Below are 27,220 nucleotides of genomic sequence, written 5' to 3'. Positions count from 1 at the left end.
CGGTATTAGCAGAGACGCGCGGAAATTTGAACTGGAGCTTAAGTTAACATATTTTTGTATATCAAAATATTGATATCTAGAACTATTTTATGATCCCCTTTGAATTCAATATATCCGGGTTCGACTGTAATCTACAGGTTTACACCCAGAAATCCAAGTAAACTGGGCGATGCTGCAATGGCAGCAGACTAGGAAATGCTTGGCCTACATGTTGGCGGTTGCTGTCAGTTTCGAGATCCTGCGAGAGTACTGGCCCAGACAACTTTCTTAATGGTTGGGAGTTACATAGTGTCAGCATATAAAGCCCTAGGAAGCAACACCTGCTAGTTCCACAAGCTGGGTGCATCACAAACAGAAAGAGGAGATGATGCATTGTTTATTAAATGCCATGAAAACAGAGAAACAGAAGTAATATCTTAACTTTGGTCACACAGAATGTGGGGGAAAGACATCTACATATCTATGCTGACAGTGTCAGTTGGCTAAACAGTTTTATCAAGGTCATAGTATCTTGGGATAGTCTTTCTGGACAAAATATCCCATGGCAATGCAGCAAGCGATTTTGCAGATGTCTACAGGTCTCACTAAACAAAAAAGCACTGCCATCTGTCCTACATGGATGCGTCTGCAAGAACATCCACATTGAAGTGTCTGCCTAACCTTGCAAAAATGAGAATCTCGGGAAGTCAAATAAAATCGGAACTTCATAAAATCGCGACGCAACCAGTATGTATGAGGTTACAGTACGCAACACTTCATAAAATCCATAAAAATGTACTATACATAAAAGCTGCCTGTATGTACATGAAACCAGACTAAAAAGATTGAAACGATAGTTAAAGATGATCCATTGGGCATTACCCGGCTGTTTACAAAAATAGATAAAAAGATGAAAGGGAAGCAGGCCATTAATAATGGGATGAGGCCTGCATTTTCCGATGTGCTGTCCCGATGTCGCACTGGTTCACCTACAAACAGAAGAGGAAGACTAAGAACACATAGAACAATCTTCAACAAGGCTTGCAGATTTACTCCTTTTTACTTTCCAGTGCCCCAGCAATAATAAACACTGATGCCTACATCTTTTAAGCTGTAGGCATAAACTTTAAACACTGGTGCCTAAATTCTTCGAGGTGGAGGAGCTAACTAATGCCATACACATTTAAGAAAATATGCCATGTCATAGCTGTGGACATGAAAGACTAGGAACGAAAGGGGTAAAAGAAATAGAGGACTAGTACACGAAAGGGGTACAAGGACTAGGACACGAAAATTAAATGGATAGATTATTCTTGAAATGAAATACTCATTGGTTACTTAGTATATACACCAAGCTTTCTGATTTTCAGAGGTTGAGTAACTGCAATAATCAATTTACAAATTTCTATAATTTTCATCTGGCAACCAGGCAACACTGCCCAAGTTAGTCACACCATAGTGCCCACAGACCACGTGATCAAAAACGCTCATCGCTTAAGCTCGCCTCGCCGCGATAAGATACGATTAAAACCGCTCGCGCACTTCTGCTACCCAAACGACACTCTCGCTCTTGCCCACGGCCCTTTGACCTTCCCCAATCCACCCTGCATGATCCTTCGAGATTTTCACGGACGACACCGACCACCGCGAGTTCGTCCGCGACTCGCCGTCGCTGGTCGCCAGCGGGTCATAGTCAAATGAGCAGCTTCCAACATCACTTTCATTGCGGCTGCAGTCAGTGTCGAAGACTTTGACGAAGTGAGCGATGCTGTAGACAATTGTCGCAGACCACAAGCTCAAAACGCGGACAATAAATGAGGAAACAAGATCGAGACGCAAAGAGAGTTAAGCCGGCGAATGCACGCAAAAGAACGCCGCGCAGTTGGCTGGCGACGTCACCAGCCCACCAGTCACGGCGGCCTTTTCAAATGGGGCGGATAACTATACTGCTTTATTATCCATGAAACTATTGCACCATTTTCAAAACAAATTTAGCATGATTACTGGATCATGCAATAAGTCTGAGCAGTACCAGTTCTGTTTTTGGCATGCCTTGGCCCCTGACTAGGACTTGTTTTGCCACTTTTTAGCCTGGCACAACCATGGCACCCAAATCTTGAAGGACATATGGCCCACAACACACTCTAAAAAAAAAGGGGTGTAGTACTTACACCCAGTGGGGTGTATGTGACTTGTCCCATATACGACACCCCCATGGGTATATATGCGACACCCCAAAAAGGGGTGCATTCATGCACCTCATTTTGAGGTGCACATGTGCACCTCAGGGGGTGCATAAGACACACCCCACCCCGGGGTGTACATATATTCCGTTTCTCACTTACTGGGAATACTGATACACCCCATTTTTAGGTGTACATATATTCCGTTTCTCACTTGCTGGGAATACTGATACACCCCATTCTTAGGTGTACGTGTATTCCGTTTCTCACTTACTGGGAATACCGATACACCCCATTCTTAGGTGTACGTATATTCCGTTTCTCACTTACTGGGAATACTGATACACCCCTCTTTCAGGTGCACATATATTCCGTTTATCACTTACTGGGAATACTCATACACCCCATTCTTAGGTGTACATATATTCCATTTCTCACTTACTGGGAATACTGATACACCCCATTCTTAGGTGCACAAATATTCCGTTTCTCACTTACTGGGAATGCAGTTACACCCCATTCTTAGGTGTACTTATATACCGTTTTCCACACCCTTCTCACTTACTGGGAACCGATAAACCCCACTCTTAGGTGTACATGTGCGAAGTCAACAAAACTAACACTAGAACATTTTTCCATCAAATAGACAGGAAACGTATTTGCAGCTCTTTTCCAAGCTTTTAACCGTCAAATGACGGTGTTTTGTGTCATTTTCATGTCCCATTTGTCAACCCGAAAGCAGTTAAGCTGCCAATCGCACATTCTATCGCCATTTCATCATATGGCCTGGCATCATTTTGACGTCCTAACTGTCAACCTGAAATACAATTGAGAGCTTTTGTGTCACTCCTGCGAATATAACATTGTCAGGATCATGCAATATTTTATCAAATAAGCTACGAAAATTGGTATCTGTTCCTACATATTTATTGCTCGTAAACACTGGATGAAACATATACTACAAAAATACATATTGAATGCATGCACCAGCAACGTCGCTTGTTTCTTTTCTTCTTGTTTTTGCATGTCTGATCTTTTAGTCTTGTGCCTTGGGTGTTGACCACCAAAAAGAGCCATGGAGCATTCCTGAAAAGCAAAACGCAGTTGTATACCATGATTAGATACATAAAGGGCACTGTCAAGGCCCCACACCTTACTTAATGAGCATTACCAAAAACCAGGAACTCAGCCAACTTCATAAATATTTTGCACACCATCGAAGAATAGTGGGGTGGAAAGTTTACCACTTTAGATACAGGTGCAAGGCTGGAAAACCGAAAACACAGATAAAAAGCATGTGTTTTCAATATACTTAAACAACTGATTTTGGCGGTTTTCAACAATGCCAGCCTGTTTCTTATTGCAACTGTGTTTATTTTTTACTAATAAAATGCACAATTAGCCGAAAACTGCCATAAGCAACCTTGTACTCAGTGGCGCCTAACCAGATAAACGAATGCCAACATCAGAAGTGTCCTAATGCAAGCTTCCTTTAACAAAATTTTGGACCATCTAAAACAGTGCTCTCAAACACATTTAAGTGTAGAGGCCAGATAGCCCACCCCCAAAAGATCGAGGGCTTCTGTAAGGCATGGGGGTCAAGAAATTTGTTAAAGGGACCTTGCGCTCTCCACGTTTTGTAACTTGCAATCTTGACAGTGACATTTTTAGCCGTGATTCATTTGTAGTGCTCCCCTTATCCCTTTCCTGATGCAATCGCAAGAATTAAAGTGGTACTGCCGCCAACATACTGGCATTTTGTAAGAGGACAAGAGAACAAGTACACTGTTGTTGCCGTTGCTTATTTCACTCAGGATATATTCAAGCTCAACATGTCTCGAAAGAATGCCTTTTGCTTTTCTGAGAATTTCTGATAGCACCAGTCTGAGCGAATACTTGTATTTTAATGGCGATATTTTCTGAGGGCGAGAATCCAGAGCTCATGAATTTATCTTTGGTGGTTGCTTCTGACAAGCGAGAGTTCATGCAGTTGAAGTGCATCCTTGGGCAAAGAGCTCGTGGTTGCAGCCTACCATCGGAATTGTCGTGCAGGTGGTAAATACTAAAAAAAAGACGGGAAGGAAAAATAGAGACTAAACACCTGAAAAATAAAAACGAAACTACATTAACTATGTGGATATGTTATAAGAGGATAGCTATGTTTCCAGCGTAAATGAATAGACCTATCCCACCAAGCGTTCCACGCATGCGTGACGCCGCCATAACTGTAGTTCGTAGGAGGCAGACCAGTTCACGCGACAGCTCATGCTGCCTCGTGGTCTGCTCGCGCAAACCTCCAGCATGGTTGTCGCGCGTGTAGAAAGACTACAGCTCCCACGATGCATATCGGCAGCGGTGGCGTACTCAAACTAGCTGGTGAGATCGGTCTATTAGCGACATATTATAATGCATGCCATTTGTAGTGCTCGTTATGAGACCAGGAGCTTGCAGCTGGTTTCCTGTGGGCCGTGTTCAAGCAAGTCGCGAGCTGCATCTTCAAGCACTGAGCAGATTAATTTTACCCAGTTATCTATTACCTGCCAGTGCATCATAATCTGTACAATGGTGAATATATTCCGAGTCACTACTTGCGCGCAGCACAGGCTAAGGCAATGCCCGAAGAGGGGAAAGGGCAAGCGCTAGAAAGGCGGGTGAAAAGAGTAACCTCCTCTCCTATCTAACATTCATAGTGCTTTCCCCCTCTCCCCCAGCCCTGCCCTCGCCTCCCATATGCCTTCCTAGTGCTCACCTTTTCTCTCTTCGCATGGCTGTTGCATTCACCTGCAGTACACACAACTAGTGACACGGGGTGTAATTGAAGGACGGTACACTCACAGATGTCAAAGCACTGGAAGAGTTCGCAACTTTGGTGCAATGCCACTGGTTGCACTTTTGTATCGCACTTCAGATGGGTTGATTTGCCCAAAGTACCTGGAAAATAATAAGAATGATAGAATAAATTAATGTGCCATAAACCAGGGCTGGGCAGACACACTCCAAAAAGTATTCGGGAATACTGAGATACATCTGCTTTAAGGCCAAAAATGCAGATACTGAGATACATTGTCTTTTATGCAATGCTATATCCCCGAGACACTTCTGCGAGAATGGTGAAAAAGTATTCAGGAATACAGATACAATGTGTAGTTGTATCTGTATTGTAGAGGGTGTAGTTCGTGGGGAATATGTACGGTCAGTGGCGTTCCAACTTGCTTTCGAGTCAGGAAGGGGGGAAGGGGGGGGGGGGGGGCGGGCGGGCGAGTGCTTTTGGTATCCCTTGGGCGCTGCCGGCCAGTCTTTAACCTGCCTTGTGGCGGCTGTTTTAGGGGGGTGGCAGGGGGGGGGGGGACAACACATGTCTTGCGCCCCCTTTGCCCCCCCCCCCCCCCGGTTGGTACGCCCATGTGAATGGTATCTATGCTTTGCTCCTTTTTTGTGCCATTTTATATGCTGTCCTTCTTACTTCAAACTCTTTATTTATCATTAATGCCGCTAAAGAAAACATGTCGCCCCCGTTGAATCAAATAGTTACAAAATGGTAAAGACTGCGTACCATGCTTGACGAAAGGCGTCTGCCAAAATTAAACCTCTTTTGCCGTGAGGGCAGCCTGTGCATCAGAGATTTGAGTCATGAGTACATGTAATCTAACCAAGTATTAAGCCTAATCACACCATATAATCCCAGCTGTCTGACAAGTAAAGAAGAAAAGAAAACAGGGTCCACCAGATAGTCAATTGCTCACCTTGCCAGACGGTGCCTCGGGACTATGGCGGCATCTGCTAGGTACAGAGCTTCTGGTCTGTGCATCAGAGAATAGGCATTAGCAAACATGATCTATCCAAGCACCAAGCCTAGTTTCACAAGATACGCTAACAACCTGAGAAAAAGAAAAACAGTCTGCAGCATAGTTGATTGCTTACCTTGCCAGACAGAGCCTCGGGACTATGGTAGCGTCGGTGCTACAAGCAGAGCCTCTCGCCTGTGCATTAGATTACTCATTAGTATACGTGATCTAGACAAGCACCTAGCCTAGTTACACAATTTTACTTAGCAGCCTGACAAGTTAAGAAGAAGAAAAAAAGAAAATAGGGTCCGCAGGGTAGTGAATTGCTTACCTCGGGACAATGATGGCATCACTGCTAGGTGCAAATAGTCATCAGTAAACGTGACCTAGCTAGGCACCAAGCCCAATTTCACAATACATGCATTACAAACTAAAAAAACAACAAAAAAAAAAACAGTGCACGATAGTTGGTTGCTTACCTACCCAGAAAGGGCATCGGGACTATGGTAGCGACTGTGCTACAAGCAGAGCCTCTCGCCTGTGCAGTAGAGATGAAAGTCATTAGCACACGTGATCTAAGCAAGCACTTAGCCTAATTTCACAGTATATGCTTAACAATCTGACAAGAAAACAAAAATCAGCAGGCTAGTTGATCGCTTACCTTGCCAGACGGTGCCTCGAGACTATGGCGACATCAGTGCTAGCAGCAGAGCTTCACTCCTGTGCGTTAGAGATTCGAGTCATTAGTACACGTGATCTAACCAAGCATCTTATGTTATCTCACACTTCACAGGTGCGTGAGATGACTGGCATACTACAAGCACAAGGAGACACTCGCATTTTTGAACCATTAACACTGCGACACCTAATTGTTGCTGCAGTGTGACAAAGTGTATGCTTCACAAATGAAAAATGCAATAAAACGTGTAGTCTAATTTTACAAATTTTGCCCAAGAAAGAGTCTGACAAGTAGGGTACCAACATGACAATTCAAAGTTAGCCAAACTCGAGCTTCGCAAAAGTTAGCATCCGCGGGTACAGCCACTGCACATGTTTCCGAATAGAGCTCTCAAAGTAACGCCAAACTGAGCACCACACACACCGAAGCTGGTGAGCACTGTCCTAGAGTTCCTGCATAGGCTCTCTACGAGAGTCAGAGTTGCGCGTCTGTTATCCACACGCTGACACGCCGCTATTCGCCTAGATCCGACCATGTGAGGAGCAAAATCCAAATACTGTGCAGGAAAGCCGCCGATACGGCCGTTTCGCCGACGTCGCAATCTCCTCAGCGTACGTTCCCCTGCTTTTGTCTCCTCCCCCTTTCCTGTTTTTCAGGAAAGGAGAAGGAGCACGTTGCTATTCGCCCAATCCAGTGAGATGAGGAGCAGAATTTCGTCCCCTGCAGGAAAGCCGGTGCTCCGGGGTGAACGCGCAGCTCTGGCTCAGGGTTGGCAGGTTGGGCTATAAACAGCCCGATTGGGCTTCTCAGTTTTGTAATAGGCAGGAAAATCTGGTGGTTGACTATTAAGCTATTTCATACCCGATATTCAACAATTTTCAAAGCCTTAAACATGATATTTCTGCGCCGGGTAGAGAAAAACAATCTCCTGAGGTTAGGAAAGGAAAATATCCAAATCACAAGCGTGCAAATACAATATGTGGACCCTCATTGGTGTTGGTTGTGGAGGTGCAATATCGTTTTTCTGAAGTTTTTTGGCACGATTTAATACCGCAGGCAGGGGTGGAGGCACGTGTTTCCAGAAGGAGGAAGGAAGAGGAGTGGGGGCAGCTTAACAGATGTTTGAGAACCCCCTTCTTTCGCTGCACTAAAATATACATGGGGACGCTTTATCCTCTTATTGCCTTCTTCTGTAAATAATTGCCTTATGTCATGTATCATGTTACCCGTGTTCCAAAGAGATGTAAATACCTTGTATGAAATTTTATGTGTTGGGCTATTTTTATAGCCCGACATTTGGCTACTCTTGGGCACAATATCAGGAAATTTTGACGGGTTAATCTGCAAATACCTGGCGACCCTGCTCTGGCTACCATAGGGGGCCTACGCAGGAACTCCATGCTGCCCTAGAGTTCCTGCAGAGGCAGCCTACGGGAGTCAGGAGTTGCGCGTTCATCCCAGTAGCTCCGGCTTTCCCGCACTTCAAGTCTGCTCCTCACGTGACTGAATTCGGGGAATAGCGGCCGCCGCGCTTTACCTCCTCATTTCCTGGAAAGCAGGACAGGAGGAGGCAAAAGCGGGGGTATGCACACCGAGGCGCTTGCACCATCGGCGAAGCCGCCGTACCGGTGGCTTTCTTGCACGGCATTTGGAGTCTGCTCCTCACGTGATCGGATATCGGCAAATAGCGGCGCGGCGGCACGTGGAAACCAGACGCGCAACTCTGGCTGGAGCCTATAATCTCAATGCTGCACTAGAGTACCAGTCCCTGTATAGGCTCCCTACGGGAGCCAGAGTTGCGCGTCTATATTCTACGTGCCGCCGCGCCGCTATTTGCCGAGATCCGACCACGTACCGTGCAAGAAAGTAACGTTGCACGCTCCCCGCCGGCACCCCTGCTTTTGAGCGCGCCTCGTCGGTTGGAGAGTCAATGGTTCCAGTACCCTCTCCCTCTTCGTAGTGGCCGAGCAGGGAGGGAATATGGTTTCGTTGTGTCGACCTCGGGGGCGGAAGATTACGCACGATGGGGACAAAGGCGAGTTTGGGGGAGCAGTATCTAGGTCACAGCGCCTCAATGGTTGAACAGGATGTAGCTGACGTTTTGGGTGTGGAACGGGTGGGGACGCCTTGCGCGCGCGTTGTTTTCTCGACACTTAGCCTCGTGTCGAGGTGGCAGCACATATTCGCAAAGAGGTCCAAAAGTCGCGTGAGGAGCTGGATCAACATGCCGTGCAGGAAAGACGGCGCTACGAAAATGAACGCGCAACTCTGACCCCGTAGGGAACCTATAAAAGAACTCTAACTGCCTTGTCCCGAAGCGCCACCTTAGTTCCATCGTCCCCACTGAAAATCGCATTGCATAAGAATAAGTGCGAGCGAAGCCGGTAACAAGCGCGAGCATGTTGCTCTGCAATCGAACTACGTTTCACCGACAGATCGTTTTATAGATACGCGATGGTTCATCGCCAGAATGCTTTATCGACAGCACAAACTACCTTTTTTCTGTAAGAAGCTGCCTCACACTGTTGCCACGAAGCGGATAGTATGTGTAGGATACACCCGCGACGAAATGTCCCTACAACGCTAAATCCGCGTAACGACTGTCGATGGAACGGTAGTGTCGACGAACGAGAGTCCATGAAACATCTGTCCACAAAAAGTGTTTTTTTGGCGAAACGATAGAGACCCGTTGCTCTGAATGACGCCAGCTCTACACGCAAGAATAATGTCTCGAAGCTGCGATGTCGTGCTCGTTTGTGCACTCAGAGAACCGGGCACCGCCACCGCGCACACATGCCACAAATACAAAAGCGAAGAAACTCTGACATAAACAGGAGAAAAAGGAAAGCACGTCCCCAGCTAGCAGGCCCCATGCCTCGCAAAACGCACCATCCAACGAGTGCATGTAAACGGCAGACTTACCTTTATCGGGCGGGCACATCTTGGTTTGTGACTGCAGTGCAGCTACGTGCCGAGCATCGCTTCGTGAACACGATCCGCTTTGTCCAACCACCTTCTAAAAAAACACGCAATTCAATATAGCGCGAATGAACAAAGGCGATGTCACCCGCCAGCCGAAGCAAAAGTATGGCCGCCGAAGCACGCCGAGATGGAATGCAAGAGGTGAGGAGGTCAAGTCTCCTAGCAACACGAAGGCCAGATAATGCACGAAACGCGATCGCTATCGCGATAGGTTGTCAGTCGGATGACGTGTAACCAGTGACTGCTAATCAGGACGCGCGCTCTACTCTATTACCACGCGCATTTTGTTTGTTTTGTTGCGCTCTCCTGATAGCGCTCCCTCTCCCCTTTTTGAAAAAGGAAAGGGGGGGGGGTGTAATGGCGCACCTGGCAACACCCTCGCCTCGCCCGCCGATTCCTTTGGGAGAGGAGGATTCGCGTGATGGGAGTGCGATTACGCTCGCCGGGTGTCTCCAGTCGAAGGGGGGTGTAAGGGTGCGCGATACACCCACATACACCCTTTTTTTCTGAGAGTGCACGCCATGCCTTTGCAAAACCCTAGAGCAGTGATTCTCAACCATTGATGTTTCGGGGACCCCCATGGATCGGCAGAAATGATGGAGGACCCCATTCGTGGTGAGGGGTAGGGAAAGGTATATGTTTATTACGATAATGATTTTTTAAATAAATATAACTAAGGACTAGAGTGGAGTAGACTTCTCTCGCTGATATAGACACGAGAAAACTTACCCAAAAATTGGAATGTCTCTTCTCAACCCGATAAAAAAAAAACTTATTGACAGGCTTGACTGATAAGGCAGGGTTTCGTGGACCCCTAGAATGCTTTGCAGACCCCAAAGGGTCTGCAGTCCCCCATTTTAGAACCACTGCCCTAGAGGGATGTAACCGTAAAGAAGTATGTACCGTTGTGGCAAAGCGCAGCGAGTTGATAGTCTCTGCCAGGTTCTTCTCGCGGGGAGAGACGTTGAGCAGCATGTGGGTCTTGCTGTTCCCTCCCAGGCTGTCCATCAGGAGGAAGGTCGACTTGGAGTTGCGGTATGGCACGTGCTCTGCCTGCAGTTGCCAAAGAAGGGGAACGACCATTGCTCAAAACAACGACCTTACCACCACACTTGCACTCCGGTTCACTTGAAAGAATAATTGACAGCCCGGAGCAACCCGTCACTGGGTGCGAGTTCACGCCCCGGAGTGCACAAGCTTTGCACTTTAGTCACTAAACGGACAGGAGCATCATAGAAGGCTGCTGCTCAACTGCACTACGTGCGCCCACGTTTTCTTAAAGCATTAGCTTCTCCCTGGCGCTCCCCCGATGCCACTTCCATTTCAATTTATTAATAGTTTGTTTCACGATACAGTAACCAAATGAAAGTAGTCTTTCTTTCCACATTAGCAGAGCGAATACCGAGAAGAGAAAACTGCCAATCCTGGGGAAGAGCTTGGCGGGAGAGGCTCCCGTTAACATTACGTTGCAACAGACTACCCTATAGTAGTATATTCCTATGTGTGATGTTCGCATCCTAACTGCACTGAGAGCACGAGAAAACCCTTGAGAGAAGCAGACTGAACGTGCCCATTTTCGTGCAGATATTTTCTCAAAGGCGTTCCCTTTCTACAGCCAACTTATATTCAGAAAGAAGGTTGCTTAAAGGAGATTGCAGACCTTCTGGGAGAGTGCCAGGATGACGTTGCCCAGGTTCAAGAGGGAGCGGTTGATTTGCTGGGCCTCCCGGAGCCTGGCACCCTCCGCCTTGGACTCGTCTAGTCGCTCGCTGCCACACAGGTCCACCAGGTTTAGCAGGCCTGCAAACACACATACCAGCATTGGAGATTATTGCTGTATGGCAGCAGACATCAGCAGGCCCCAAACTTCAGCAACTGTTTCACATAATCTGTGGCACTTAATGGGAAAGCACTTCATTTGCCGTGAAAGGAAGTGAACTGCAAAATGAAAAACAAGTCATCTGGAACTGTTAGATGGGTGCCACAAACAGGACGGACATGTAGGCAAAGAGACTAAAAGTCTCTGGAAGCAGCAATGGTTGCAAGATGGAGATTGTATGATAGAAAGGAAACTGCTAAACTGTTTAACAGTTTATTTCTAGGGCAGGTTAAACTTTGTTTAACTGCCTTAAAGAAATTCTGCTCTGCCACGAACGAATTATTTTTTTATTCCAGTAGACTAATGAACTTCGTGCAACCTTGTAGAAAACATGTGTTACTGTCTCGTGCGTTAGGCAAACCAGTCAGCTAGCCAGGAGCGAAGCTGCAGCAAAAAATACTGAACCGTGTCCACCACTGGGGACCACCCACCTCGGCTGCCCACACCGGTCCGGCGGCTAGTCCCCGTGATGCGGAGCTGGAAAACCGAGTGCGAGCGGGAGGAGTGCTCGTTGCACTGGGTGGCCCTGACAGCCCGATGCTTGCGAGCACGCCGGAGCAGCTCGTAGATCTACGCAGACATTGCACAAGCTCAATCAAACAATCGGCCATAGCAGAGTTCATACAGTAAATCTCTCGCACCTTTAAACACTATGCTTAACAAGGAATTGACATGTATGGAAATACCCGCTTACCTCTCTTGTAAAGCAGTAAGCACAACTTTTGAAGCCTAGGTGAGCTATGCATGACTAAGCCAAACACTTCCAGTCGTCTCCCTGGTTTGTGGAACTGCTTCATGCCAAGAGACTTTGTCAAGCCACAGCCGCATTGCTAATACATTGTATGAAATACTGTCTGCAGACATGATGAAGCATACATATGTACGAGAAACATGCTTTGAACATGCTTGAGGCCTGTCTGCGCGGTAATAATTCTGTCATTGTGTCTGCAGTGGTCACCGTCTTTTGCATGGTGTATGAGCAGCGCAACTTTGACTTTAAGCTTCAGAGGAAATAACAAAACTAGAGCCTATATCGAAATTAAATTCGCCAAGTTTCCCTCAAGACCACCAAGAAATTGAGCAGTCCCGCGTTAATCCAAAGTACAGTCACAGCGACCACAGCGACAGGTGAGACGCGTCACGACAAAGTCAGTGGGCATCGGCATCGCGTTCACGCACCGTGCATTGCGTGAACAAAAGCATTCGAAACAGAATAGAAGTGACCATTTTGTTCTGAACACTCCTTTATTTTTTGTTCAGGAGCATGCGCAACCCTATCTCCCGGCACAAGCTCTTGGCACTGAATAGGCCATTTCTTCGCATTTTTCCCAGAGGGCGCGAGCAGTGGACATTGGGTACCGTAACAGCTCTGGGGTTATCCTTGTCGGGTTTTGGTGGAGCCCAGTGCCGACCAGGGCATCGGGCAGAAGGAGCTCCAAAGCAGGGCCGCTTTTGACAACCAGTTTACATTTGTAGAGGACAGAAATACAGAATCTGAAGACGAAGTCCCGAAGAAATCAGCTTCTTTTAACGGGACTTTTCCCTACATTCCCCACGGAGGAATTTCGGGTAGCTAAGTTGACTCCTCCCTCACACACGCCACCAACCCCATGCAGACCAGCTGTCTCAAGGACGTCTCCCCTTGTACCCCGAGGTGTAGGCGCGAAGCCCAGAACACAAGTGCCACTGCCTCCTCTTCCGACGCGAAGGTAATTGGGTGCGGGGCACTTGGCACGAGTAGGTCAGCCTGGGAAGTACGGGTAAAGGTATGTCGACCACCTCCAATGTCTGTTGGTTTCGAGGGAAGCCGCTTGTTTGCCCTTTCGTCTCGCCGCGGACTGTTGTCCATCGGCATCTTGGAGCCCTAAGGGTTTCAATGTCGAAATACCTGGACATCTTCCCACGTCTGCTTGCTTTTTGGAAGGTCGCTCAGTAGCCCCTTAGCTCTGCCGCGGATGCTTGTCTATGGGCTTGGACGCCTGAGGGTCTCCAGGACGGCCGTTCATTACAGTACAACAAAAACCACAAGTATAAAGTGGGTTAATAATGCTGTAACGTAGCTCAATGGTAACGCCTCCGCTTTGCACACAGCGAACCTAGGTTCGATTCCTGCATGCGGCGGGCAATCTCTTAAGGATTTGGCAGGATCGACGGACACCCTACTACGCGAACTACTACATTAACTACGACAGACTAACATATGTCATTCCCAGTGGCAGGAGGAGTCCATAACAGCTATCGCTGTCAAACCCAAATTTCATCGGTGACCTTGGTCAAACTAGGGCCGCACTTGCCTGCTCGGAAGAAGTGACAGTCGTTTTGGTGGCGTTGGTCACCATCATCGAGCCGTCCTTCTCCTGCTTGATCTGGCAGACGGTCTGCTTGCACCGGGGGCGCGTCGACAGGAGGTCTTGCACATTGTCGTTGTAGATCTCCAGGTATGACGCCACCATTGTGAACTAGAAGACACACGCGAGGAAAACTTGTCAGATTTGATGCTCAGAACAGTGCCGCTTATTGCAGACAGTATGGGTGTAAAGAGTAAAAGATTGTTTGGATGTGCTTTGATATTCAGTGGAGACTCACTGCCCTAGGTTTAAGATGCTTAATTATGGCACATGGGCTTTACCACACCCTGACCGGCGGTTATTGGATCCAAGTGCGCTACTGCCCCGACAAAGCTTTTCTTGAGACTCTTGATTGATAGCTACAGCACCATGGTCAGACACCAGCTGTTACGAACACCGTGACGTCATCGTAGAGGTTACGTGCCACGGAGACGAAAACCCTGAAGAACCGGCCCTACAAATGCTACGCACGCAGAAGCACTCACCTCCCAGTGATGGGTGTTCTGGAGCTTCTGCGCTGACATGAACACCTGCTGGAGGGCCCTGGGGATCAGCCCCAGCTGCGAGTCGTTTGGGCAGCCCAGGTCCAGGTCTGGCGGACCCTCCATCGTGAAGGTCTTCCCGGATCCGGTCTGGCCGTAGGCGAAGATGCACACGTTGTAGCCGTCCAGCGCAGACGACGTGTGCCACCTCCTCGTAGACCTCCGCTTGGGCCGCAGAGCCCGGGAAGACTCGGTCGAAGGGGAACGCCATCACCTTCTGCTTGGAGAAAGGGAACGCAACTGGTCGGTCACGCAAATATGATACTCTGCGATTTTATGAAAAAACTGGCTTTGTTTTATCAAAGACGAGCACGGAGGAAAGTTAACAAGGTGCAGGAGCTCAACATTGAGATGTAACTCAGTTGAGAGTTGGAAAAAACCTGTAAAAATTCTAAACGATATTAGGAACCTTGTCAGTAGCAGACACTGCCACTATTTCGTGTATTTCCACCACGATCTCAATTCAAGGTTAGGTCAGAACTTTTTGTTATCTAGTTAACACGATGGCATAAAACTATCGCATCTTACAACGTCTAGTGGCACCTTCAAGGAGAAGCAGCTTATTGCAATGTACTGTTAATAAATGCAGTAAGTGGCACAGAAAGAACTAAAGGAATTAAATACCGTCTCTGCATACTGCGAAATCTGCCCATGACAGCACAGTTGAGTCTGTTCAAATTTAAAATGCTATTCCTCCTAGAAATTCTCTTTGCAATTTTGATTCTGGAATTTCATAACTTCATTACCAAGCTTTGCCATCTTTATTGGCGTATTACAACCAGTGCAAGCTCCCTCTTCCCCTCAATGTTCACTGGTAGACTGTCCACAATAACATTTATGTATTCCAAAGACTACACTAGAACACACCAATGGTGCCCTCACCTCCGTGTCGGGCTTGACCAGCTCCACAGTCTCCTCGTCTGGGAACCAGATGCGGCTTAGGCGTTCGCCCTCCCTCTCCTCCGACGGAAGCATTGGCCGCACCCGGCAGAAGACGCGGATGTTTCCCTGAGGGGAAACACAAGACTCCAATATGATACAATGGTCGGTGTATGCCGTGGCGAATGCCAGTGATCTGGCAGTTTGTTTAATGTTTCCAGGATTATTCAATCTTTTTTTATTTGTTTGTTGTATGCGTCTATTATCCACCCGTTTTGTACTTTCGCATGAAGTAGCTTTTTTTTTTTTCTTGTACCTCTCCTGTTGTGCCTATGTAGGGGGTCGAGGGTCTTGTCAAGCAGTATTTCACAGCTTTTTCCCTCGAGCTCCACCATCAATGTAGATGGAATTAAACGAATTACTAGACATGTTGCTAATTATTAGATTGCGCACAAGGTTATGCCCTTCCTTTTACAAGAAACAGCCCTGGCATGCAAACAGCGCAACAGGTTAGCAGACCGACACTCACAAGGTAGCAGCTCTCTGACGCGCTGCGACAATCAAGTCAACTCAAGTCAAAATGTGTTTTTATTTGACGGCGTGATCTGCGAAGTTTTTGAAACAAAGGTTCGGCAGTTCTCGAGCAACGTGCAATAGTGAGCACTCTTCATTACGGGTTACCTGAAAGCATAATCTATGGCGAGGCACGAACGCTTCCTAGCAGAGAACTACCCGCTTAAGGAAGTCACTTCTTCGGTAAACTTTCACTACATCAGCACCTCAAATGACAATACCAGTATAAGCATCACCCAAAAGCCGAAGAATCTCTTTTTGAGAGCCCAAGAACCCCTTTTATGCAGGGTATTGAACCGAACCCGAACCGTAAACCGAAAACCGGAAAAAAAACCAGTTATTTTCGCGCAAACCGGAGTTGACCCGCAACAAAATAAGTTTTCTCGCTCCGGAGCGGAACCGACATGTTTTCCATGCGGTTTTCGGTTCATACACGAAGGCAGGTTGCGTGAAAAGTGCGTGGCGAAAAACACAGAACCTTGAAAAGAAAACCAAGAAAAAAAAATATCTTTGCGCAAACCGGAGTTGAGTTGGACCGAAATAAATATGTTTTCGTTTCTGGACAAAAACTAATCAATTATATTTTCGGTGATTCGTTCATGTGGAAAGTCAAAAAAAAGAAGAAAAAAATAGGTAGCGGAATGCTCTTTAACGTTCCATTATCAGGTTTTCAGATAACGGGCGTCTTCCTAATTTATAAAGTTCGTCTCAAGAACTCCGACGAAATGAGCACAGTAAATATAAATTCTACGAGATTTCTGGTCTTATGTATTTCTTTAACAACTGCCCACGTTCGTCCCTACCTTTTCTTGGGTACCGAAAGTGGGTCATCGAAGAAAATTTAATACTAGAACAATCCCAATTCGTGCGTCAGCAAAAGTGACCAATTAATGAGCCTGTTTGGTGGCAAAATGGTGAGTTGGGCTAGTTGGCTTTTCCATCTCGACCTAAACGCAAAAAAAGGACAAAGAGAGGTATAGACAACACCCTTAGTGTTGTCTATACCTCTCTTTGTTTTTGTTTTTTACGTTCAGTTTAAGCTTTTTTTTGGCCTTCAATTTTGCAGAGTTGTGTGCAATTTACTTTAAACGCCTTGATTTCATTGTACAACTGATCGGATAAGAAAGCTATACAAAGGCCGATGGATATTTTAGAACCTGCACTAGTTGCCAGACCGTGGAGCATCCCATCTGCTTTCAAAATAACTGAGCGGATATTATCATCTGTCCCGTTCAGCACCGGGAAGGGGGATTTAATCAACAGTTACACGACAGCCTCTGTAGTCAGGTCAAGAGACTTGGAAGCGGAGGGTATCCTACTCCCCTTATGCTCGCAGTGGCTGAGAAACTTCTGAAGAAGTTCAGGGACAAAAGCCAAAAGGACAAGCAACAAAAGAGAGCAAGACCCCACGTGATGCCATACTTACACAGGGTGTCACACAATATAAAAATGTAGCGGAAAGGTTCGAGGTACTTCTGCTATACTCAGCACCACGTAAACTGGCTCAACTATGTCGGAGAATAAAAGAAAAAGGCAAAGATAAGCAAGCGGAAATGCACAGTGAAGCACGTAAACAAATACGTGGAATGTGCGGTGGGCGTGGTCTATAAAATTCCATTGGGCTGCGGCAAGGTTTACATAGGCCAGACCGGAAGGTGCTTGAACGAACGGTTGCGTGAACATGCTTTATCACTGCGTTCAACAACAGGAGCCCATTTACACATACATTGCAGAGATTGCAGCTGCATTCCCAACTTTCAAGGCACTACAATCGTTGGGAGAGGTAAAGAAAAGGTGGCGAGGGAAGTACTGGAGGCTTACATCATCAAGAAGGAATGTCCTGATAAGTGTATCAGTCAGCCCTCACGTTTCCTTCACAAAAAGGAAGTGGACTTTATTGACACGTGTGGTGGCCGAGTTATTGATGACTAGTCACCTTTGTAGTATTTGTGGCTTTTGCTGGTTTTATTTTGCTGTTTCTATTTTTCCAATAAAAAATCAGTTGATAGTCAGCGCTCGTCCTGTTTGCCTCTCCGTCTTCGTATTCGTCTTTATTGTGCGCTTTCACTACTTTCAACAAGAAAACAGCAAAGCAGCTTCGGTAGCAGAAACAGCAAAGACCAAAACGTTTTCTCATCAGAAACACAAACATCAAGGCGCTCATCTCTTCTGAGCATTGCTAGTGCCACTAAATAAGCTACGCCTCAGAGTAGCGACACTTGGCCATTTTGTGTCTTAAAATCATGGTTGCCAGTTATCTGAAGCTTCATCTGAAACCGCAGGAAACGCTTTTCCGCCCCCCAGAAATGTTTAAACAGTTCGCCACAGAGCATATCAATATTACGTGACCTTCCTAACACCGGATCTAATGCTGAGGAAGTCGCACTTTTGAATCATGACGATCGGCAGTTGTGTCTGCTCTGCGTACGAGCCAAAATGGCGGCACCCACAAGAATGTCGGGGAACGGAGTGCCGATACTCTAAGCGCAGCTCATTTAGTGGCTCTAAGCATTGCTAGACAAGGAGCCGCGGCTTCCAATGGATGCTAGTGTCTTACAGCTTTGGGAGGAGAAAAGGGAACGCCATCCAGAACTCTACGCGTTGGCGCAAATAGCCCTGGGAGTGCCTGCGACCCAGGTTCGCGTGCAGCGAGCCTTTTCTGCACTGAAGTTCATTCTATCGTCTCAGAGGTGCCGTCTTTCCCCGGATATGCATTCTTCGGTCAGCTGCCTGACATTGAACTGCGCTTTCACCCACGTCCCGAGGTTCCCCAGCACTAGCTCGTTCGTTCCACACAGTAATGTAAGCCTTTGCTTCTATATGTAACACTTTTATAAAATATGCATAGTTATATTTTGCTCTCGTCATTTGTTTTTGTAGCATATGAGTACGAACCGGTTCGAACCGGTTTGAACCTTTATTTTTTTACTCCAGAGTTGAACCGGAGCTGAACCGTTTTCCCTGAACCGGAACGAAGACCGGAACGAAGAACATTTCGGTTCCACACCCTGCTCTTATGTATAAGGCCGGTTTCTGCAAACCTTGGACATAAAATAGGGTGTGTTTCATTTTGCATCCATGAATGGCTCAGAATTTCCGATATAGCACTGAAACTTTACTTGTGGCCAAGGAAAATTTGGAACCTAGAAACCCTGGCTCCTAAAAACCCAGTGTGAGAAATTCTCGCTATAGTGGTTTTACCCTATACAGTTTGCTTGCCTCATCGATGCGCGCCCACTGTTCTTAGGAAGGCACGTCATTGTGGATGCAAAACTTATGGCGATTAATGCAGTGAATTTGTTGTGACAACAACAACAACTGCAGAATCGAGCACGAACCAGGAAGCTTCATCTCGGCGGAAAACCCTAACTGCATAGCGCAGGAAGTTATCGAGCCGTAGTGCCACCCACCTTCAACTCTTGCAGCGTGTTGTGCAGGTCACGACGCATCATCTCTGCGTCCTGCAGCAGCTGGTCCTTTTCTGCCTCCCGTTCCTGGCTCTGACGGAGAGACTCTGCAAGCCGCGAACACTTCTCTTGCTCGGTTTGAAGCAGCAGCTGCAAGCAGATGAATCTCATCAGCACAGAAGCTGCACCACCGCGAATCTTCAGCACGCACAGAAGGAATAAAACAAATCTATAGCACCCGTGGAGGTAGCGAGCATAGAGAAGCATCAACAAAAGCGTTCCGAGGGCATCATAAGCATCCAATCCTTGATTGCGACAATGTTATGAGGGCCTTGCAAATTAAACCGAGGCTACTTAAAACAGAGTAAACGAAAAGTATTGCAAGTGAGTCCGATGGCAATGTTATGTACGTTGCACCTAAAGGTGCATCTTTGGTGTCCCTTTTTCACGAAGAAAAAATCTTTTGTACATCTTTAATGTGCAGCAAAGTCAAGGCAAAACCGAAGCTCTAGTCACATAATTAACATTTGCCCTAGACAGGGAATGAGATTCATAGCAAGATTCAGATAACACACACCTTGGGGATGTCCTAGAACAGGGGATTCGAAAAACCTATCCTATTGAGGAAGCTCCCAATGATATGGAGTAACTATACACACAAATCAATGTACTCTCTTACCTTAATATTCTTACAATTACAATTCAGAACCTCCCAAATATTGGTTAATGAAAATAAATCCAGTAAAAAAACGACAGCCCAGTCATGCTAAATATATTGCCCTTAAAAATGAACAATGGCCTTGGAGCTTTCATCCTTTTTGTTTGATAAAACTGAATGAAAGTGCAGAAGCTTGTTCAGTTTTTCTTGCCAATTGCAAATATCTGGTCAGTTTCTCGGTCAGCAGTACAGTCCTCAAGATAAAACTCCTTTGTTTTCAGAAAGAGAAAAACCTTCACTGAACAAAAAATTATGTTCGATGCATGGCTAGATACTACGAAGTATAAAGAATACAATGATAAAATTACTTTCCAGATTTAACCATTATTAGTAATTTCTAAACACAATGAAGCTCAGTGTTCAGTGTGTGGCAACTAAGTAATAAAACAATAGATGAGTTGAAAAAATTCCTAGGCTTGTGGTAATAAATCTGCTCTAAACATTGTATGCCTCACATATTTAGCAACATATTGCAAAAATATATTTTATTTCTATCTGTCCTAGATGCTGAGATATCCCTCCTGAAAATCTGCAAGGAGCCCAAATTTGTGTTTTAAGAAAATGTCATGTTACCATAAACTTCAATGCAAATTCAGACTATACATAATGTTAAAAGTGTAGCACTAATATTGAACCACAAAAAAAAACTTGCTAAAATTGCAGGAAACTTTAAAATCACCATATACTATCGAGACCGGTTATAACGAAGTCAACCGGAACCGCAAATCACTTCGCTATATCCGCTATTTCGTCACAACTGACTTCGGTTATAACTAAGTGCAAAAGGGAAATCCCGATCGCTTCACTGTGGCCGCTATTTCGTTACAACCGGTCTCGACAGTACAAAAAATAATTTAACAAACCTGTCATTAAAGACCGATGTCGCCCCTTAACTAGAATCTGTTAAGCGAAGAAGGGCATTTCGGTGCGTGAGGAATCCCCCTTGTCGAGTAGGCCATTGCAGATATGAAACCTCCAGGGGCATTTCTCGGCATAAGTACATTTCCGAGGCAGAACGCCTCACCCTGCAACAAAACCAGCACGCAGAAAACGGAGATCTCAAACCTGCACCGCCGAGTGTTCCGCTCGTAGCCCTGCATAGTTCCCGGTAAGTTGAGACACCGTCTGCTGTAGAGACTGCTTCTCTCTCTGGCAGCACCCGAGCTTGGTCATGGTGCTCTCAAGTTCGGCTGTCACCTTTGCCACCTCGTTGGTCTTATGCCTGTTAGGATAAAAAGGACCGACATATTGGACATTGTACAACATAACCATTGTTTTACCCATTCCTTCACAATATGCGTATGAAGGTTACATTATCTATTAATTGCACTGTTCTACCTAGTAATTTTCGAATATGTCACCGGCTTGCAGGCAGAGAACCAGGATAAGGTGAAAGCTCACACATTAGCTAACAACTTTATTCTTAGCATGCCTTCAGACAACAAAATGCATTGTGTAGAGTATCTGAGAAGATGAGTATTTCTTTATTGTAAGGTTTGCTTGGACTTCATCCCTCTCAATAAAAACGGCGACAAATCGCTGCGGTTTGACTAAATGAAACTAACTTTGCCGACATCGTGGCAGCATAAAAACAAATATGACAGGAACTGAGTCTTCCCAAGTGCACTTTCGAATTCTTACCTGAGCTCTTCCTTCAGAGAGTCATTCTTGAGTGTCAGCCTCTTGACATGCTCTAGCTGCACTTGCAGCTCCGTGTTGTCCTTTATGAGCACCTCCAGCTGAAGTCAGAAGGAAGACAATACTTGCAAAACAGCACACAGAAAATTGATGTAGAAGTCTCGTTTTAATGGGCAAACAAATACAGACAAGCAAGGTGTACAACAGCAAGTACTAAAAGATGAGCCCTTTAGTCTTCAGGGAAAGACTCATCCATCGGGTCAATGAAAAAAGGCGTTGCCCAAGTTGAGTAATAATGGCTAAAGGTTAGGGTGTCCAGTGAAAATGCCCCTGTTACGCATTTTAGATTTAGGCAAGTTAGGAGCAGGGGTTCTCAAACTGGGTTTTGGGGAACAACAGGGTTCCACAAGCTGGTCTCATGGGTCTTGCGAACACCCAAATTGCAACCCCCTTCCCCCCATGCCGCAGGCTGCGCGGCAGGACCATGCAAAGCACCTTCACCCAGGGGAGGATGCAATAATTTTCTGAGGGGGGTCAGGTCTTGGTCAGCGTACCATTTGTTTAGGAACCCCCTCCCCCTCTCTCTCGTTTCACGCCCTAAATTCCTAAATTTTACACATGAAGAATTCAAGAGGGGGGTCAGGACATCCGGATTCCCCCCCCCCTTTACATCCGCCCCTGAATCGCCCCATTTCTGGAAAGAACAAAACCGCTTTTCAAGAATTAAAAAAAAATATTTCGCTTCACAAACAATTATTGAGTGAAAATCTGTTTTATACTCCGTGCTTTTTCTACTCAGTTCTGTACGCTGGTGTGAATACGGGAAGCATACAAAACTCAGTAATTTTTTGTGCTTTCGTATGTTATTTTGACTGTTTTTTAGTTCAAAGGAAAATACTTTTGTATTTTTGTTTATTGAGGTAAAAAATGTCAAACATCGTCTCTGAGAATTCGGGAACATCTTCAGAGTTATTATATTTGTCACTTATTAAATACTATGCGGGTGTAGCCTATTTTGGCACAAAAAGCAGAGCACACAGAACTATTTTCCTGTTGGCCGAAAGACTGTGGGGACACTTTGTCCACGCCCACTTCCGTGACGTTACGCCACCTCCTGCCCATTATAACCTCCTTGCCTACTATAAAATGGCGGCCAGCTGGCAGTGCCAGACCTCGGAATCCTTGGAGCAGACCCCCTCTTGGCGCTCGAGATGGAGCTCCTCGAGGCGCTGCTTCGCTTGGGCCAACTGCTCCTTCTTGAAACTGAGCTGGGACTGCATGGCCTGGTGCTTTAACGCTGTCCGGCCGTTCAGCTGACTTTTGTTTTCGGCCACTGCCTCCCTCTCCTTCAGCAGGCGGTGGTATTTGTCCTCCGCACTCTTCCTGCGTTCAAAAGCACGGGCAAATCGAGGCAAGAACAGCTCCTTCCCGCCGCTGTCACTTTGTCAATAATTACACTTACGGGCAGTGTTACCAAAGGTACGAGGATGAGATCATATCTCAAGCAGCTGGAGAGGGGACAACTTTCTCGGATTCTGCTATAATCGCGGACGACATTCTGTGGCAATGCAGTCAAAGGTGTGGGAACACGTGTGCTCACGCGCCTCCAGCTGCACCCAAGGCTGCACATGTGCACTCTTCCTCTTTTCGGAAAGGCCGTGGAACTTTCCCCCCGATAAAACAAAGCAGAGAATACAAAAGCGTAGACCTGCCTTTAAAATGCTCCCCTAAAGAAAACAAAAAAAAAATTAATATTTGGTTAGTTATTACTGATATAGAATTATGCTTAAAGGCTTATTTACACATATGTGTTTAGCGTGTTGCGCGATCTCTCGCAACTGCTTACGACGAGGGCGCACGAACACCATCTGTCAGGCAGCCCCGGAGCACGTCTAAAAAAGTCAAATTTGAGGGTTTTACGTGCCAAACCTACGACGGGCATCTGGCACGCCCCAGCGAAGGACTGAGGATTAATTTCGACCACCTGGGGATCTTTTGACGTGCAACCGAAAGCTCGGTTACACGGCGCCTTCTCCGCAATAAGCCTCCGTCAGATTGCGGGCACCTCGGTCGGGATTCGAACCCGCCACCTGGGGATCCATAGGCCGGCGCTCTCGCCTCGGAGCCACCTCGGAGCCACCGAGGCGGCTCCGGAGCACGTCTAGTCCACAGACAAGGTTTTGCAGTTTTTGCGAGATCAAATCTATGCATTACATACGAGCAATGGTTGCCTGTAACATTGTCAGAATTATTTCGAGACCACGGTAAGTGAATGATGCATAAATAAAATTAGATTGTACGAGCATGAGGGAAACATTTATTTAGCCACGAGATTACGGGGCGCAGTTGCGCTGCGGCAGGGCAGAAAATATATACTAGGCAAAATGGAAGCACCAGTGCATCCTCTGGTCGCAGCTGGCTGGAAGCAAGTGCAGCACGATCAATATGTGAACCAACCTCAAAACAACACGGATAGAGAAGAGCACTTTTTAAGCAAGCTCCGGATGTTCCCAAGGACGTTACGAGTCGCACCGAACTCCGACGTTACAAGTCGAAGCAAACTCGTCGCAAGACAACCGCCCAGGCCGCCGCGGCGGTTTTAGGACACCAAGTGCGGTGCGATGGAGGGCTATAAAAAAAGACGGAGTACGGGACGGACCTGCGCGCAGACGCGTTCTCCTTGGCCTGCACCAACGACTCCAGCTGCTGCTCAACGGCCAGGCTAAAGAGCAGCTGGGTCTTGAGTTTGGTCAAGGCCTCTCGCTCTCTCGGAGCCTTCTGCATCTTGCGGCGCAACTCCTCTACCCTGGTTTGCAGATGACGATGCTCCTCCTGCAGCTGAGACCCTGTCTCCGCTTCCTCAGCCAAGTACCGTCGCTGCCGCTCTGGCGAATGGCAGATTCTGGCTCGGACGTCGTGCACTGCAGACCTCAGGTCGAGGACCTCCACCTTACTGCAGAGAATGCACAGGGTGTGGCAGACCGCGAGATCACGGACCCTTTTCGAAGTTCACTATGGCAACTTTGATCCCAATCGTCACCGCGGGTAGGTGGAGCAAGCTGCCGCCCGTTATAAAGGGTACAGTCGTTAGCATCCATCCATCCATCTATGTATGACATCTGCGCCAAACTAATGGCAGCCTTCTTGAGCCTGGTGAAGGAAGAAAGAAGATACTACCACAAGCCGAGGACATATGAGGCCTGAATGTTCAATATGTCATTGTGCTACACCACTCTCTTACCACAAAAAACTTGGCTTTAAAGGCTTTTGTTGGCAGATATTTAACCGAGGGACTTATAGGTCGCCACTTTGTACTGGTCAATTCTTATGTTCACACCATTGAAACTGAAACAAATCGAAACAGGATTTTGAGGTGATCAAAGGAGCAATTCTCATCTGCCACGATTTAAAACTTGACTAAAACAGAAGAGCAACTGAACGACTGCCATTTAGGTTGGTCACTTGCCTGCTTGCATGAATTTGTACAGAAGGTCATATCAAAGCGACATTCTCATGCAGTATTGGCACGGAAAGTTGCAAACATACACGAGAAAAATTGCCTCATTACGCGTCGCTGCAGGCCTCAGACATGGGCGAATGACCCTTCTTTGTTGTCACAACCCCTCAGCATTGAATTAAGATTATTATTATGTTTGTGCCGTGTTTACCCAACAGTTCATTTTTTTTTAAAAATGCTTGAAAGGAGGCACTGTGAAGGTCCCTTAGGCACTGTATGTTGGTGGAAAATAGGAAATGGGACAATGCGCCGAATAACTGAGGTAGCCAGAGCTCCGGTTGGAAGGACTAGTGGGGAGACCTCAAGCAGGCTCCACTGCACTCATTAAACGCTTTAGAACGCGGAACGCCGGCGTCCGCCATTCGCCTTTCGCATTCGGACGCGTCCGACGAGTGTAGTGGAAACAAAGGCGGGCAGCTTTTGGGTCTAGCGGCTTAGCCACTAATCATGCGAACCAGAACTCGGCATTCTCGTGTCAGTACTCGTCAACTGAATATATAGGAGTGACGAAAACAAACCTTTTCTTCAGCTGCTCGGTCACCTGGCATTTGGCACTTTTTAAGTTCTTGTAGTCGTTCATCACAACCGCCTGCTTTGGCTCCTTGGTCGCCAGCGCCTTGTTTTCGGCCGCGAGCTCCCCTTGCGCTGCCGCCAGCCTCTCCGGGTTGATGCCGGGATGCTGGGACAGCTGGTTGACCTTGGCCTTGACCGCGTCCAGCTCTGCTCTTTTGGCTTCGCGGTCAGTTTTCGCGGCGGCGAGGCCCACCTCGATGTCTGACCACATGTTCCACTGCCGACCCAGTCGCACCCAGAAGTTGCAGAGTATCGAGAGCAGCTTACGACTGCGCTTCGGCAACGGGACGCTGATGTCGGATATGCCGAAGTCGGGGACGCCCAGCTTCGTAAAGACCACCTGCATCAGTTTGTTGAGGTGTAACACCCATTCGACCATTCGCTCAAATGTCGCCGTTCGCTAAAATGTCATTCGCTCTTGTGATATGGACCCGCTACAGGAAGATGGCTGACAACCACCATTTTACGTTCCTCGTCGCTCTCCGCTTAACTAGCGACTGTTGCAATTTCTTCAACACTCCCGAAGTTCGGGACCGTAGCCTGCACTTAAATACGATTAGTCTTCGGGTCTTTAACTGAATCGCTCTATTAAAAAGGTCGAGCAAACTCCGGGCGCAGTTTGCCAATGGGAGGTTGGAGGCCAATGTTATTGTGCGGACTCAGGGGCTCCGGAAGTCAATGGACCTTTTCCACATACCGACGGCACCAGGCGGTGGCTGCAGGAACTAAAAATCGAGGAAGTGACCGAACTGCGCTACCCATCGATAATGGGAGCTACGCTACCAGTTTCTTCGCTCTCTGAGCAGTGGCGAAGCGCTCGAAGCGCTCCGCCGAAGCGCTCTGCCAGAGACCAATTTCCCGCGGCAAGAGGTTTTACGTTTGGAGAGGCTTATCCAGAGCCGGAGGGAGGCCTCCTCCCTGCCATCCTTTCCGATGACAAGGAATGGTAGAAAGGTGCCTTTCCTAAGCTGTCCCCGTCCCGCTGCCAGAATACGCGCGCCTCAAGGCTGGCTCAGAAGAAACGTTTACTCCAGCGCTTAGCAGGGGTATCAGCTTTACTACCAATTCTCGTCCCGACAAAACGTCGCTGTCCTTTCTTATTCCGCTTCAAGCTTGGAAGGCGCTGTAGAATGTTGCTCTGACTACATTGAGGGAGGGTTGTGGGTCAGCCTTCAGCGTCCGGGGGGCATGACCCCTACGAAAAAAACTTGAGGGGGCGGACGCCCCCCTGCCCCCCCGGTTCCGGAGCCCCTGTACAGCGGACTCCGTGGTCTTTCGCTCGGATCGTTACACTGCAAGGGTTCGCTTCGGCGCGAGGAAAAGCGCGCTAGAGCACGCGAGAAACATCCGTCGAGGCGAAGGGTGTACTTACATGTTTGCCGGGTTTTCGGCGCCTCACGGCCTCCGGAGATGTCGCACTCAATTAAAAGACTAAAAAAAAGGTTAAAATAAAAAAATATAAAAAAATTAAAGGTTAAAACAGCGCAAAAGACAACGGACAGGGTAAAGAAGGACACAGACAGAGCGCTGACTCGCAA

At 47.1% G+C, this 27,220-nt stretch overlaps 1 long non-coding RNA gene and 1 pseudogene across 2 annotated transcripts; both read right to left on the bottom strand.

Moving 5' to 3' along the window:
• Positions 1-358: 358 nt before the first annotated feature.
• LOC115309018 lies at positions 359-26,061 on the bottom strand (annotated as a pseudogene).
• On the bottom strand, positions 5,002-6,354 carry LOC115310999. 2 transcript variants are annotated; one of them, XR_005715396.2, is made up of 4 exons: positions 6,084-6,354; positions 5,906-5,962; positions 5,716-5,770; positions 5,002-5,093 (listed from the first exon to the last, which is right to left on the bottom strand). It is a non-coding gene; the product is annotated as an uncharacterized LOC115310999 (long non-coding RNA). The 2 variants fall into 2 exon arrangements; XR_006076952.1 differs by having other exon boundaries at positions 5,906-5,957.
• Positions 26,062-27,220: the final 1,159 nt, after the last annotated feature.

The sequence above is a fragment of the Ixodes scapularis genome, unplaced genomic scaffold (genome assembly GCF_016920785.2).
Source record: "Ixodes scapularis isolate PalLabHiFi unplaced genomic scaffold, ASM1692078v2 ptg000105l_1___fragment_1__unscaffolded, whole genome shotgun sequence".
NCBI classification, from domain to species: domain Eukaryota; kingdom Metazoa; phylum Arthropoda; class Arachnida; order Ixodida; family Ixodidae; genus Ixodes; species Ixodes scapularis.
This window is presented reverse-complemented; position numbering and strand designations above follow the sequence as displayed.